This window comes from Felis catus, chromosome A3, assembly GCF_018350175.1.
Source record: "Felis catus isolate Fca126 chromosome A3, F.catus_Fca126_mat1.0, whole genome shotgun sequence".
Classification (NCBI taxonomy): Eukaryota; Metazoa; Chordata; class Mammalia; order Carnivora; family Felidae; genus Felis; species Felis catus.
The window spans coordinates 59,782,905-59,797,591 of record NC_058370.1 but is presented as its reverse complement, the minus strand read 5'-3'; the positions used below and the strand labels follow the sequence as shown (position 1 = coordinate 59,797,591).

Genomic DNA, 14,687 nt, shown 5'->3' with positions numbered 1-14,687 from the left:
TCACTGTCTCAAAAATAAAAGCCCCGTGGCTTTTTTTTTTAAGGGGCAGTTTCAAATATTGACTTCCAAGAAGCCTTAAAATACAAAGTTTTCTGGGGTTCTTTTAGAAGGTTTGTGAGCAAAACCATTTCATGCAGTTTGGGATGAAGAGACCTCTGGGCTGCCTCACAGCTTCCTTGAGCATGTGCTGTCTCACAAGAAAACCCAACTGAAGCACCATCAATACTCAAAGATCTCCATTGAGTCAACAGAAGGACATTTGCCAGTCAGGAAGGTTAGACACTCACTCTTTATTTCTAAACAAAGATTGCTGAGCATCTCCTAAAGCACAAAAATATAATTGCAGGCCAAGCAACAATAAAGATTGAATAACAGACTCATAAAATTAATGGCCAGAAATTCCACAGCAACATTTTCAGCCCAGAGTTTCTCTGACTTCGAACTGCAAATATGCCATTTGAAAAACAAAGATGGACTCAATATTTCAGTTCCCCAAGACACCCAATATCTTTAAGAACAGGACAGCCCACTATTCCTGTGACACTCAGACTCCATGGACATACTTTATTTTATATATATATATATATATATATATATATATATATATATATATATATGTATATATATATATAATATGTAATATATATATTATATATATGTGTGTATACACACACACACACACACACATATATATATATATATATATATATATATTTTTTTTTTTTTTTTACCAAACAGAGGAAGTGTTGGTTGAGTGCATAACAGACTAATTTCTTAGCCCTTAACTACTTGAATGAGTATGATTTTCAGGTCAGTATTATTGATATGATATAAATGCAGTTTTCTTGGGAGAGGTTGCTTTTTAAAATAGAGTTCTTAAGAATTAAAGAGCTTCTACCTCACCTTCTCTTCATTGTATTTATGAGTCAAGGGGGGAAAAAGCAGGGTGCTGCCTCTGAAGTCACATGACAGTGTGCCCCAGGGAATGAAGGAATGAAATAATTAATAAACACTTAAAAGTTCCACCTATGTGTCACGCATGGCACTAGGAGATAATAATAACATTAAAAGACAATGGTTATTCAGCACCTACCACATGACAGGTACTATTCTAAGAAAGGTACATATATTTGCTCACTGAGGCCACACGGCATCCACTTTTACACAACTGAGTAGCTTGCCCACTACCACACAGCTAGTGGAATTTTTCTTCCCAAATGCATAATTAGGCACACACACACACACACACACACACACACATTTCTTTTATTAGTTTATTTTACAGAGTTTTTTTATATATTAAGGATAGCATGCACTCATTATATATTGCAGGATTTTTCCAAGTTTGCTGTTCATCTTTTTGTGTGTGTGGTGTTTTTGACAGTCTTATTTTTATTTATATTTCATTTATTTAGTATCAGACTTACAAAAACTTTTCTTACCCCAAGATTATTTAATCTTCATCTGAGTTTTCTCTAGTAACTTTCAAGCTTTATTATAATATGTTAAAATCTTTCTAGAACCTATTTTAGTTTAGAATGCATCTAATTTTACTCTATTCCCCATGACCCCTAACAGTTACACAGCGTCTTAACATCATTTACTGGAAAGCTCATTATCCAACAATTCATTTATTCAACAAATCTTTATCCAGAACCTATGATGAGCAGGTGTTTTTCTAGGTCCTGGGGATACATTACATTACAATAGGGAGAGACAGATAAGGGCAACTAAACATGTAGTATGTTAGGTGGTACTAAATGTGGTGGACAAAGAGGGGCTGGAATGGCTATTTTACACAGAGTGGTCAAGGAAGTTCTCTCTGAAATGGTGATGGTAGGGCAGAGACCTAGAGGAAGTGAGAAGTAACCTATGTACCCACGGAAGGGCATTCCAGGCAGAGGAAACATGAGGTCAGATTATGCTTGGTGTGTTCAAAGATTGGCAGAGACCACTCTGACTGAAGCAGTGCCACAAATTAGGGGAAACATCACAAGGGTGTCAGAAGAAGTCAGAAGGGTAGCAGGAGTCAGATCATGTAGAACCTGATAGGTTATCTAAGTACTTTGGATTTGTAGACTGGATAAGCATAGCAGATTACATTTCCCAACGATGGCCACAGATATATCCCATGTGCTTGTTTGCAATGTGGCATTGACCTCAACCTCTTTGGATCTGGGCAGGCCTGGTAACTGCTTAGACCGATAAGAAAAGGTGCTATAACTGTCCTGAGAGTAGCCCCCACTGCCTCTTAGTGGACCATCACGATGGAAAAACTACAACTACCCCAAGACCACCAGAAGCCCAAGCCACATAGAGAGCCCTGGAGCATGAGATGCCACATAAATAGACAGACAGGCCAAGGAGCCACAAGGCACAAGGCATGTGGATGAAGAAGCCATCTTAGAAGGGGATCCTCCAGTCCAGCCACCACCTAAATGCCTTAATTCCTGATCCACAGTATCCCGAGCAAAATTGAAAGGTTGTTTTAAGCCACTATGTTTTGGGATCGTTGGTCATCCAGCAATAGAAAACTGGAACAGCAAGGAAGGAGGCCCTTGAAGGGGTTTGAGCAATCATATGATTTGACTTGTTTTACAAGAATTCCTCTGGGTCTGTGCTGAGAACAGAGTGAAGAAGAGAGAGTGTAGAAAGGAAACAGTGTGCAGAGCAGGTAAGAAACCAGACAGTAGAGGCTGGAGTGGTGAGAAGTGATTCAATTCTGGATATATTTCAAAGGACACATAGATGGGATTTGCTGATGGATTAGATGTGTGTTGTGAAAGAAAGGCGTGAAGGAGGGCTTTGAGGTGCTGGCCTAACACTGGAAGAATAGAGAAGGCTTTTATTGACACGAAAGGAAGCTGCAGGAGGAGCAGGGCTGGAGGCAGGGAAATCAGGAATTCTGTTTTGGACACGTTAAGATTATGAGGCTGAATATACATTCAAGTAGAGATGCTGAGTGTTGTCAGACAGCCAGGTGTCTAGTCAGAAGAGAGGTCAGGGCTGGGCAGTAAGTCTGGGCATCATTAGTGTTTCTATGGTCATATCAGACCAGATGCCCTAGGGAGTGAACAGAGACAGAGCAGAGAAGTTGGAGGACTGGACATTGGGCACTCCACCATCTAGATACTTGGAAGAATTGGAGAAGGAACCTCAAAAGGAGGTGGCGAAGGAGCCACCACTGGGATAGGAAGTAAGAGAGTAATGTTCTAGAGGCAGAGAGGGAAGTTGCTTTGGTAAGAAAAGAATGAATAACGGTGTCAGATCTGCCAAAGAATCAAACCAAATGAAGACTGACCATTCTTTATGTTACTGTCCTCATTCTTGATATTATTGATTCAATACATTTATCATACACTAAATTTGCATATGCGTGAGTGTATGTGTGTGTGAACTTTCTCCTCTCTCTCACTGATCCATCTGGAACCATATGACCACTGAAAATTTATTTCTTTCTTTCTTTCTTTCTTTCTTTCTTTCTTTTCCTTTTCTTTTCTTTTTTTTTGAGAGAGAGGGCACAATTAAGTGAGGGGCAGAAAGAGAGGGAAAGAGAGAGAATGTCACGAGACGCAGAGAGAGAACGAGAGGGAGGGAGGGAGAGAGAGGGAGAGGGAAGCAGGGCTCACCCGAAGCAGGGCATAAGCTCACCCGATGTGGGACTCAAACTCACAAACTGTGAGATCATGACCCAATCCAAAGTCAGATGCTTAATGACTGAGCCACCCAGGTGCCCCCACTGTAACTTTCATACCCCACAAGGCAAGCACCAAGTCTGCCCCCCTACCACTTTTTCTTCTTCACCCCCCCCCCAAGAATATCCTCGTTGTTCTAAACTAAAATTCATCAGAATTTTATATTGGAATTTTATCAAGTCCCCTTCTTCCCCAAATGCACTGAAAACTTTATTTTATATATGTATTTTTGCATACAAATTAGTTTGGTGAGAGTTAATACTGAGTCTGCTTATCTAGTCTCCACACGTTATGTGTTTCCATTTATGTTTCACAAACCTAAGTAGATTTTTTTCATATAGTCTCATGTGTTTTCTCTTAAGTTCTTTTCTAGGTATTTAAATTGTAGGTGCTTTTGTGAATTATATCCCTTTTTCTCATATTTTCTTACTCGCTATTTTTTTATAAGAAATCTATTTTTGTATAAAGAACTCTCTTATTATTTCTAATGATTTTACAGGTGATGCAAACAGATTTCAACACCTTTGTTATTTTCATGGGCATGAAGTTTCACAGCTATGGAATCAGATAGCCAATGTACAAGGCTGTCCTAATTTCTGCTGATAAAATTATTCCTTGTTTGGAGAATGGGATTTAATATGCCAATATTTCAAAGTGTTTCACAAAGATCTCCATGATTTCCAGGTGCTCTGAGAATGACTGTAGCTACCCATTTCAAATTGTCCCAGATATTTCCAATTTCAAATATTTTTCCCTTTGTTAACCCATGAGTCAGACCATATGTCCTTTGATCTTTGCTTCAGAAAATATTGTCACGGTATTTAGAAACAGGGACAGCTGAGGCAAAGTTGTAACATATGGGATGTTTTTCCTCTGAGCCCCTCTCTCCTCAGCATTTTTCCTGGTTATGTGTGCCTAGAGCACACACATGCGTGCGTGTGCGCATGTGCGCGCGCGCGCGCACACACACACACACACACACACACACACACACACACAATGGTGTCCTGGAGGAAAAGGGGTTTTTCATTCAAACAATACCACATGTGTTGCTGCTGTTCAGCCTGGACTCGGGGTCGCCTTAAGGCTGGCTCAGGTGGAAGGTTTCAGAGCTGGGAAGTCTGGGTTTGAAGCTCACATCTAACTGTGTGTGCTTGGGCAGGTCACTTAACCCTAGAGCCTCTATTCTCTATATGTGAATATCTACATAGTAGGGCTGTTATGGGGACTCCAGAAATGACTAAAAAATGCTTGGTGTAGGTAAGAGCTGAGGAAACAGTACTTATTACTTTGATTTAGAAGGAAGTTCCATTTATTGCTCAGGTCCTTACGAAAATCCCTTGGTCTCATGCTGTGGAAGGGAAGCAAAGCTGGAGATGCAAAGTGACCAGAATGAGAATATAGGAAGCAGTGGGACCTCAGTCTCCTAATTCCTCCTTTTGTACACTTATCTATAGAAACAAACCACCAATGGCTGATCTTTCGCATTTATAACTAATCAGCCTCCACCCAGAGGCTGCAGTGTGGTAACCATGGGGCAGACATTTGCATTTTTGGCTGTCACCTTCCAACTGTCCACCCCTTCTTATACCACTCCATTCTTCCTTTTGAGGATGCTTCCTAGTGCATAGCTTTGGGAGGTAGGACCTAAAGTCAAATGGACAGACCTGACCTTTCCCTAGGGGCAGGTACGTGACCTAGATGCAGCTTATCACACTCTCCCTTCTTTCTGGGATTCTGTATTTTACATAAGTAATGGCTCCAAAGTGGGGACACTTGAGGTCACATCTGTCACAGTGGTCCCCACATTACATGGCCCAGGCTGTGTTCACATTTTCATTACTGTGGTTCCTGATGGTGTTCTTACTGCCTGCCTTCAGAGCCCCTCTCTTGCTGCTCTACTTTACGTCTGGTCAGCCCCCAAAATTGTTCCAGAAGATTGTCTTTTTGTTTAACACAGCTTGATTTGGTTTCTCTCTCTTGTAACAGCACACTGGCTCATAACAGCCAGATTCCAAGACAAAAATAAGAAAAGAAGCTCATCCCACTTAACAAGAATTTTCTTACCACAGTCAACCCCTGTTGCTTGAGAGAAAGGTGAACTCTTAGAAAACATGACTAAATGGGACACCATGACTGAGTTGAAGTTCTATATTATCACATTAGAGAGGATTTTGGAGTAGAATCGTCTTTCAGCTTGCAAATTTAGCATCAAAGGTGGCAAGAGGATGGAGAGAACAGGGGTAGTGAATACCCTGCAACTCTCAACTCAAACACAAACTCTTCGTACACTTTTAGGAGAATGTGAAACAATTTCTTTTTTTCAGAATGGGGAAAAGGAAATGCTGTATTTGCCCTTTGTCTCTTCATTTTCCACTGTTTCAGCATTGCTCCTTGGTGATGAGAAAGCTGCCACAAAGCATTTTACTAGTTACCTGATTGCTGTCCTACTTAACACGTTCCGTGGTCTGCTGGCTGATGGTAGTTTAAGCAGGATCTAATTGGTAACATATTGTCGATTGAATTAAGTGCCATATGATAGAGATTTAAACCATGGTAATTTTTCCATAAAGAAAAATCTGTCAACAGACTACAGCAGAGGACCATTAATAAATCAAATTGTCATGTTTATTAGTTATCACGGGAGTCTAGTTGTCTTGTATTCATGATAGCCCCCCATTTTTAGCACCGATAAAAGGTATAAAGAGGAATCTTTGGCAAGGCGCTTCTCAGTAGGCTCACATATGTACACAAATACTTGCTTGTATTTTAATCACGAGAAAAATGGTGCTACTTCACTTTAAAAGGAACATGGATTTAGGCTGTTTTTTGGATGAGGGATAATGTTTTTATTTTCTTGCAGTTATGTTTTAAAACATTGGGAATCAACACATTGATAATCAAAGAAAAGCCAATGAAAACAAAAATGAGAACACCATTTGCTGATCAGATTCACAAAAAATAAAAGAACTGGTAAAATGTAGCACAGGATTTATAGAAGAAGAGTCGCTGTAGTTTGATTTGTAATATTATAAAAGTTGGCAATAAATTAACTTCCCATATATGGGGAATGATTCAACAGATTATGGAACACTGGTGCCAGGAAGTGCAAAATAGCTATTTCAAAGAATGAGCTAAATCCCACCTAATAACACATCATTAAGAACCAACATCATTTATCCTTTTCCTTTCCCTTTTCTTTTAACTGCCTGTACTGAAAGTCGCTTTCAACATTTTTCTCCTACATGAATAAGAAAGAATAGTACTTTATAAATGCTCCCTCACTGGAATCTTCTAAAACCCTGTGAATATGTAGGACAGGTTATTATACCCACTCTACAGGTAAAGAAACTGAAGCGTGGAAGAGAAAGTGATTTACTGAAGGAGACCCATAGCTCTCAACCTCAGGAGGCAGGATGCAAGGATAAAAGTCCTTCCTCTGAACTGATATGTAGAATAAAGGGTCTAGAAATCAGAGACCAGCATCCAGCTCCTCCCCATACCTTTAAATCCCAGCATGACTTTGAACTTGTTTCTTAATTCTCTAGGACCTGGCTTCCTCATCAGTCACATTTCAACACCGCTTAGTACTGTAGAGTATAGTACTGGCACTAGGAACACAGCCTGGAGATGGTCAGACCGCAACTCTCCCCAATCCCACCCAGCTTTGCACCCTTAGGCCAGCTATCAGCTATGGTCTAAAAAGGCACCATCAAGGGATCTGATGCGATAACATGAGAAGGCATGTAACAGGGGAGCACACGTGAGAGACACTGAATGCATGCTATGTACTGTTCTTTGGATGCCAGTTACACACATCTACTTCCCAGGTTGCTGTGCACATGGGTACACAAGAGGTATAAGAGCTTGTGTAATCAAACCTGCCAAGCTCCGGAGCCTTGCTCCTCCCGCCAGTGGGACTCCTAGGGAAGTCTGCCCCAAGCTCCTTTCCCAGCCTCCCGCTCACTGCACCTTTGCAGGGTTTACACTTTGCGTGTCGGGTGTCCTTGTTCTGGCCTCATCTGTGTCTCCTTCTACGCTCATTTACCTACCCCACATCCTACCTTCAATCTTTCCCACTCTTCTACCATTTCCCTTCAAGTCTGACAGCTTAATTGTGAAAAAGAGGAGGAGGATGATGATGATGATGGTCACTAACACTTATTGAGCCCTTTCAATGGGCCAGGCACTCTCCTAAGCACTTGACATCTATTAGCTACACTAAACCTTACTTAAGAGGTAGAGACTATTGTACCCATTTTACAGACGTCAGGACTCTGATGCAGAGTGGTATAATGAATGACTTGCCCAAAGTCACAGCAAGTGTTAGAGTTAGGATTGGAACTCAGAAATCCAGTGAATGAGCAATGTATATTTTTCCATTTTCTAAATGCAAAATGAACAAAAATGACTAAACACTAAATGCAGGTGATGCCCAGAGGAAGAGAACCACAGTTGAACAAAAACCTTAGCACATTGTTTGTGTTACTTTCACTGTAGTAATTTCACATCAGCAGTGAGATGAGAAACCTTGACAGACCTAGGTAGAGGAGGGAACTCTTCCCACTTCACACTAAGGGGCAAATGCTTTTGAGAAAAGCAGACACCATAATTTTTTTACTTGATTAGTGTGTACACTCAAGACTAAAGAATGAGCTTCCCGCCACTTCTTTGCTGCTGTGGGTGCTGCCGTGGGTACTGGTTAACAGTTGGCTTGAGCTATTTTTGTTGCGATATCAGGTCACAGAATACCCGAATGGTCTCTACCTCATGGAATTTACAACCCTTTGAATAAAAGGGATTATGAACTGCATATTTAAATATGGTTTCATTTTTACATTTGTAAGAGCCTGAATAGCAAGGAATTCACATATTAGGAAAAAAATCCTTTGTCACACCATTAGTTCTCTGCCTGCAAAAATATTGTCACTATTGCTATTCTGTATCCTAGGTGTGTCTATGTGTGTATATATATGGGTGTATATATACATATAATGTACCATATATAAATATATATGCATGATATGTGTACATCCAAGCATACATGCGTACATAGTATATAATGTGCTGTCTAAAGAATACGAGATAGTGTTATCAGACCCTGTTGATGAGAAGGCCGTGTGTTCTGAGTTACTTAAGAAACAGTGACGGCCTCAGGGTAAACCATACATACTCCCTCCTTCCTGTAACCAGGCCTCTAGGAAATCATTCTCTGTGACCATTCACGGGAGTCTATGCTGTGGCTATGTCGTAGGCTCTTTTTTGGCCTAAATGAAGTTCAGACATACTGTTCATAAGGCTCGTAGGCCCAGCTATCATCACAAATGGTGTCAGCATGTCCACATCAAGATTGTATATTCTTCACATGATTCACTCACATGAATTCTGTGACCTTTTCTGATCATGTTCCAAGTCTGCCTCCACAGTCTGTCCAGCCATTCACCCAAGGTTGCATTATCTCTATAGGGTGCAATAGAGGTGCTCCTGGCTGCCCAGTCCTGAGGAGGAGGGCCAGGCTACCCTGATGCATCCCCCAAAAGGGAACATACAAAGCAGTAGTTACTTCTTCTCCACCCAAGGCAGCCCAGAGGACCCAGACGCTCTCTGGCTTGATCTTACCTCTCAACTTACAGGCTCCTTTTCTTTCCCTCCCAAATAAGTCGTTCGACTTCTTTCTTCTGAGGCTGTGTGTAGAGCTCCCGTCTCACTGGCAAAGCTTTCTGAATGGCACTTTCTATATAAACAGGAAGAGTGTGTGTGGTCGCGACTGAAGTATGCAGGTGCTGATAGAGGATGTGAAAGTGTGGAGGCGAGTGACTAAACCAACCAGTGTCATTTCCCCACCAGACACCCAACTGCCCTCCTGTTACCCACTGCAGGGCAAGGGCTACCAGAAGGCTGAAAGCAAGAGCCTGGACCCCACTCTGGAGGACCACCTGACACAAACCAGAAGAATATGGTTGGTATATTGGCCAAGGGTGAACTCTACTGCTCTGCCTCTCCCTAACTCTATATAGACTCCTTAAAAGAATCCCAGGAACATTTTTGGAATCCCTTAAATACATTCTTATCATCAAGTACATGGATTTAAATGGCCTACTTAACTTGTCTGAAGTTCTGCTGGCTCCCCAAACTTCTCACACACAAGAGACCATAATGAAAAGCCTTATCTTGCCTCTGGTCTATAATAAGTCTTCTAGAACTTTCTAGAATACATTTTCAGTGGGAGAGAAGGTGCACTAAGTGAGTAATCAGATGACCCAAGTCTGCTCTATTTGTAGCATTTCTATCACCTCATCTCCATTCACTAGTCAACCCACAACATTAGGGCTTCTTGCCTCACACGCTTACTTCCTTTCTACCCCATTCATCTCTGGAATTACTTTCACTAATGTCACCAGGGAGCTTACTGATGGATACTTTTTTCAGTTCCTGTCTTATCTGTCCTCCTGCAGTGTTTGATACCAGTGACCATGTCTTTCCTTCTGGAACTTCTCTCTTGTCCTCCATACTCTGCATTCTCCTGGTTGGGATCAGGTAATCTCTCTTATTGTCAGGCTTCCATTCCTCTGCCAAAGTTCCCACCCCCTCCAGGGCTATTAATCTAGTGGTTCATGTTCTCCACGGGTGGCCTCTTCCCAAGCCCACATCCATATATTCACAAGTCTCTGCTGCTCTCCCATGACGTCCCCCAGACACTCTGGCTCAACTGGCCAAAATGAAACCCTAGTCTGTAACTCATCTACCTTTCCATGAAACCTGTAAAATCCTTCCTGCCTTGTTACCAACTTGCTCCTGTTTTCCACTCCTGAGGTTGCCTACTTCTGACCTCTTGCTGTGTCCTTGGCTAATACAGCTTCTTTGGGTTTGATCCTCAATTATCCTTGTCCACACAGGACCACTCATCTGTATCCTCAGGCTATATTTACTTCTGGACATACCTAGAAAATGCTCCATGCAAGCCTATGCCAACCACTGGGAAATTATCCAAGCATTGACCACATCAGGTCCCTGGCAAGGGGAAAACATTTCTTTCTCTTATATTCAAATATTCAAAACAGAAATGGGGAGTCCTCCTACCTTCTTTCCTTTCTCATATACTCCTCAACATTTAATCCTTAAGCCCTGTCAATTCTACCTCTTAAACCACACCTAAATTTGTTCTCTCTTCTCCTTTCCTAGAGCCAGGCCCTTACTGCAGGCTTCATCAGCAATGCCCCAGTCCTGAAAGGGGCATGTGGACCCAAGGCATGCAAGAAAATTCACTGAGTTGGGGGAAGGAAAGTCTTGAATACTGTGATTACTTGTTTTGTTTATTTGTATTGAGGGTAGATTCACATAACATGAAATTAACCATTTACCATTTTAAAATGCAGAATTCAGTGGCACTGAATATATTCACAATATTGTGCAACCTACCAGCTCCATCTAGTCCCAAGACTCACGTTTATTTTTATGTCATACTTTTAGTGTTTACTTCTTGTGGACATTTTAATGCAGGTAGTGTATGAATACACTTGTATTATGATCATTTGTGAATAATCATATATCCACTGAGAATCTGTTATGAAGAATTCTTTACCAAGGAGGATGTATGATCAGAAATGTGGACACACATAGTCTCCAAACTCATCTCCCAGGTAACAGGCTCTAGAGTATTTTCCAAACTGCCTCCAAATTTTCTTTGGAAGTGACTTCAAAAAGGATAACATTACAATCCCCTCACCTCAAACCCAGTGTTTAAACTCTTTAATCGCTCCCCATCATCTACAGGAAAATCCCAAATTTCCACCACTGGGTAGACAAGGTGTTTGATGCAGTAGCCTCTGCCCTCTGCAACATCATCTCTTGTCATGCTCACTACCTCCCTTCCTCCTCACCACCCAACAATACCACACCACTGGTGATTTTATGAACATCCAGGCTACTTTAGGTCACTCTTTTCTCATGCTATTTCCTCTTTAGGGGATGCCTTTGCTTCTACTGGCTATCGGGCAAGTCCCCACAGACACTAAAAATCCTTCCTCATTACTCCTCTCTGAGTCATAATTCATGACACACACCAGCTACCACTATAGCCATTTGTCTCCATGTTGGATGGTACCACAGCAATTTGGTGGTTAAGAGGGTGGGCTCTGACATCAGAAAGACTTGGGTTTGAATCCTTCCTCTACCATTTACTAGTTGTGGAATCTTGGGTACATTACTTAAGTTCAACCTCCTCGTCTATACAATACCCACGTCAGAGTGACTGCATAAATTAAACAACATCAAGCATGCACAGGGCAAGTATCAAGTAAGTAGTGGGGAAGAGCATAGCTATTTTATTTGTTTCCCTTACTATTATGAAAGCTCGAACAATTTGTAAATTTCATACCAAGGAGAGCTACTCCTGATGAGGCAGAATGCCATTATTTTAAAAAGAGGGAAAAAAAAGATTAAATCTTTGGTGTTCATTTGTAACAGAAATTCAAAGAATGCATTTTTTTCCCAGCTGTTTTATGAGGATTCCCCAGCCACGCGTCCTCCACTTGTCCCTCCAGGCCCCTCCCACAGCCCACTCAGCAATAACCCATCACTTGCTTGTTGCTGAACACTCCAGGCTGCTCCTGCCACTGTCCTTTTTCAGGAGGCCTTTGCTGCCCCAACCCTGGCAGGGAGCACTCTGGGAGCCTGTCCATGTTCCTCTTACAGAGCATTTCTGTGTGCCCCCTACAGACAGCCCCACAGTGGTTGAACAGCTGGTCATAGATGCATTCATGTAAACTTATTTCCAGCCTCTCGCAAAATCTCTGGTACGATGTTTAATAAATATACTTCCTCTGCCACAACACCCACCACACTTAATTACAATCAATTACTTGGTCGTGCATCTTCTCCAGGAGACCAGAGGCTTTGCCAGGTGGGGATTGCACTGGCTCTGTCCATGCGTGTCTCTGTCACCCATAGTAGGCCCTCAGTAAATTTGTTGAGTGAGCATACGAATGAAAATATATTGAAGTTGGGCAAAACTAATGTTGACCTCAAATTCTATCATGTATTAACCTTGTCATGGTGTGTGGCCTTGAGCAAGTTGTAATATGTCAGAGCTTCTGTTCCCTCATAAAATTGGAACCATAATACACACCCTCCCATAGGAACAGGGCAGTTACCTAAGTAGGTCATAAACTGCAAAGCCCTTTACAAGACAGACGCCACTGGGTGTGTTTGGAGCTGGGAGCAAGAACCGATGAGAGAAGGGGGCAGAAGAGACAGGGACAAATGCACTGAGCCTAAGCAGGTTAGCGGCAGAATGCCCTACTCCAAACATACCCTGTTTCTCCAGGATGAGAAAGCTGGGGCTTCACATCTGACCCCTGGAAAGGCTGTGTTTGTGGGGCTGCCATCCCCCTGAGCCCACTCCCTATTTACTATGCAAAATTCCGGAGGGATTTTTTGCCTCCCTGGAGGGAAATGGCACAATGTCTCGTGCCCTGTGATAGGGAACGAGAGCACAGGAAACACAGCTTATCCTGTCCGCGAGAACCTGGAAATAACCCCACACTCGCTGCAGTCACTGGACACTGAGAGGCCCCAAGAGTGAGTCTCTCCATGAAGCTGGGATGGAGAAGTATGTTTGGAAATCCTACAATTCCTTTTTGGGCAAATGCAACAGCTAAGGTGGTAGTGGGTGAGGAAGGACTGGTTAGTGCTGGCTGGGGTCTTTATCATAATTCCTAGCCAGAGTGGTAGCTGGCAGCCTATTCTAACTAGGTGACCAGGTGCTAGGTACAGAGGGAGGAGGCCTTCCTTCTGGGAGGACTGTGCAGGATCATGGATGCACATCTGAGAGCAGAGACTCTCCATCTTCATGACCCCAAGTTCTCTAGCATAGTGTCTGGCACTCAGTGCTGTGAATTTTGGCTGAGTGAAAACGGAAGATCTAATCTAATTAATGTCTGTTACGTGTATACCTATATTATTTATCCTACATGATAATAAAATAGCTGACAAAACCCTGTGAGATACATACTATCCTTATTTTTTTTAATTTTTTTTTTACATTTACTTATTTTTGAGAGACAGAGAGAGACAGAGCACAAGTGGGGGAGGGGCAGAGAGAGAAGGAGACACAGAATCGGAAGCAGGCTCCAGGCTCTGAGCTGACAGCATAGAGCCCGACACAGGGCTTGAACTCACAAACTGTGAGATCGTGACCTGAGCCGAAGTCAGACGCCCAACTGACTGAGCCACCCAGGCACCCCTATTCTTATTTTTATTTTACCAATGAGGAAAATGAAGCCCAGAAGTTTAAGAAATTGCCCAAGGTCACATAGATGATTAATGATTGATGTAGAGTTCAAACACAGGTATTACTGTTTCAGGGCACATATAGTCTTTTTCTCCCTCTCTCTTCACACACACACACACACACACACACACACACACACACACACACTTTGTTCACATACATTTATATGCATGTGTAAAGACAGGAAAATACATTGTGCTTGTATTTGTATGTAAATCTATATACATAATGTTTATCCTTAGCATGACTATCCTATGTGAAATTTTCATTAGATTTCTCAGCCCTACTGAGCAACCCAGAACATCCATATGTACATAAAGTTATTTTACATCATATTTCAGTATCACCCAGATCAAACCAAGGGAGGGGGTGGGAGGGGGCTAAGTAAGTTAGTTGAACAACTTATCTCTGTTAGAACCAAAACAATTCTAGTTAAAAAATAAACAAGAAACAGAAGCAAACAATCAGAAGGAAGATGGAACAAGTCTCACATATTCTGTCTCAAAATTATAGGTAAGTGGGTAATGTGTTAAGGAAAAGGAGGTAGAGAAGCCTATCACCCATAAGAAAAATCAGTGCCGGAGCCACTCTGTAATTCATGACTGGAACACGAAGCAGGGACTTCTGCAGTGATATAATAAGAAACAAATAGGGTAGACAAGGATGGAACATAATTACGGAGACACTCAATCCGCTGGTTG

General features: G+C 42.0%; 1 protein-coding gene across 7 annotated transcripts in view; it reads right to left on the bottom strand.

Annotated features, from left to right (window-relative positions):
- Positions 1-9,443, bottom strand: part of AFF3 (AF4/FMR2 family member 3) — a 571,747-nt gene extending 562,304 nt beyond the window's left edge. For 5 of the 7 annotated variants that reach the window (XM_045054068.1, XM_045054069.1, XM_045054070.1 and 2 more), the window contains exon 1: positions 9,315-9,443. The gene's annotated coding sequence lies outside the window, so the exon portion shown is untranslated. The remainder of the gene's footprint in view (positions 1-9,314) is intronic. The other 2 variants (XM_045054073.1, XM_023251586.2) reach the window with 1 other exon arrangement.
- Between the last annotated feature and the right edge of the window lie 5,244 nt (positions 9,444-14,687).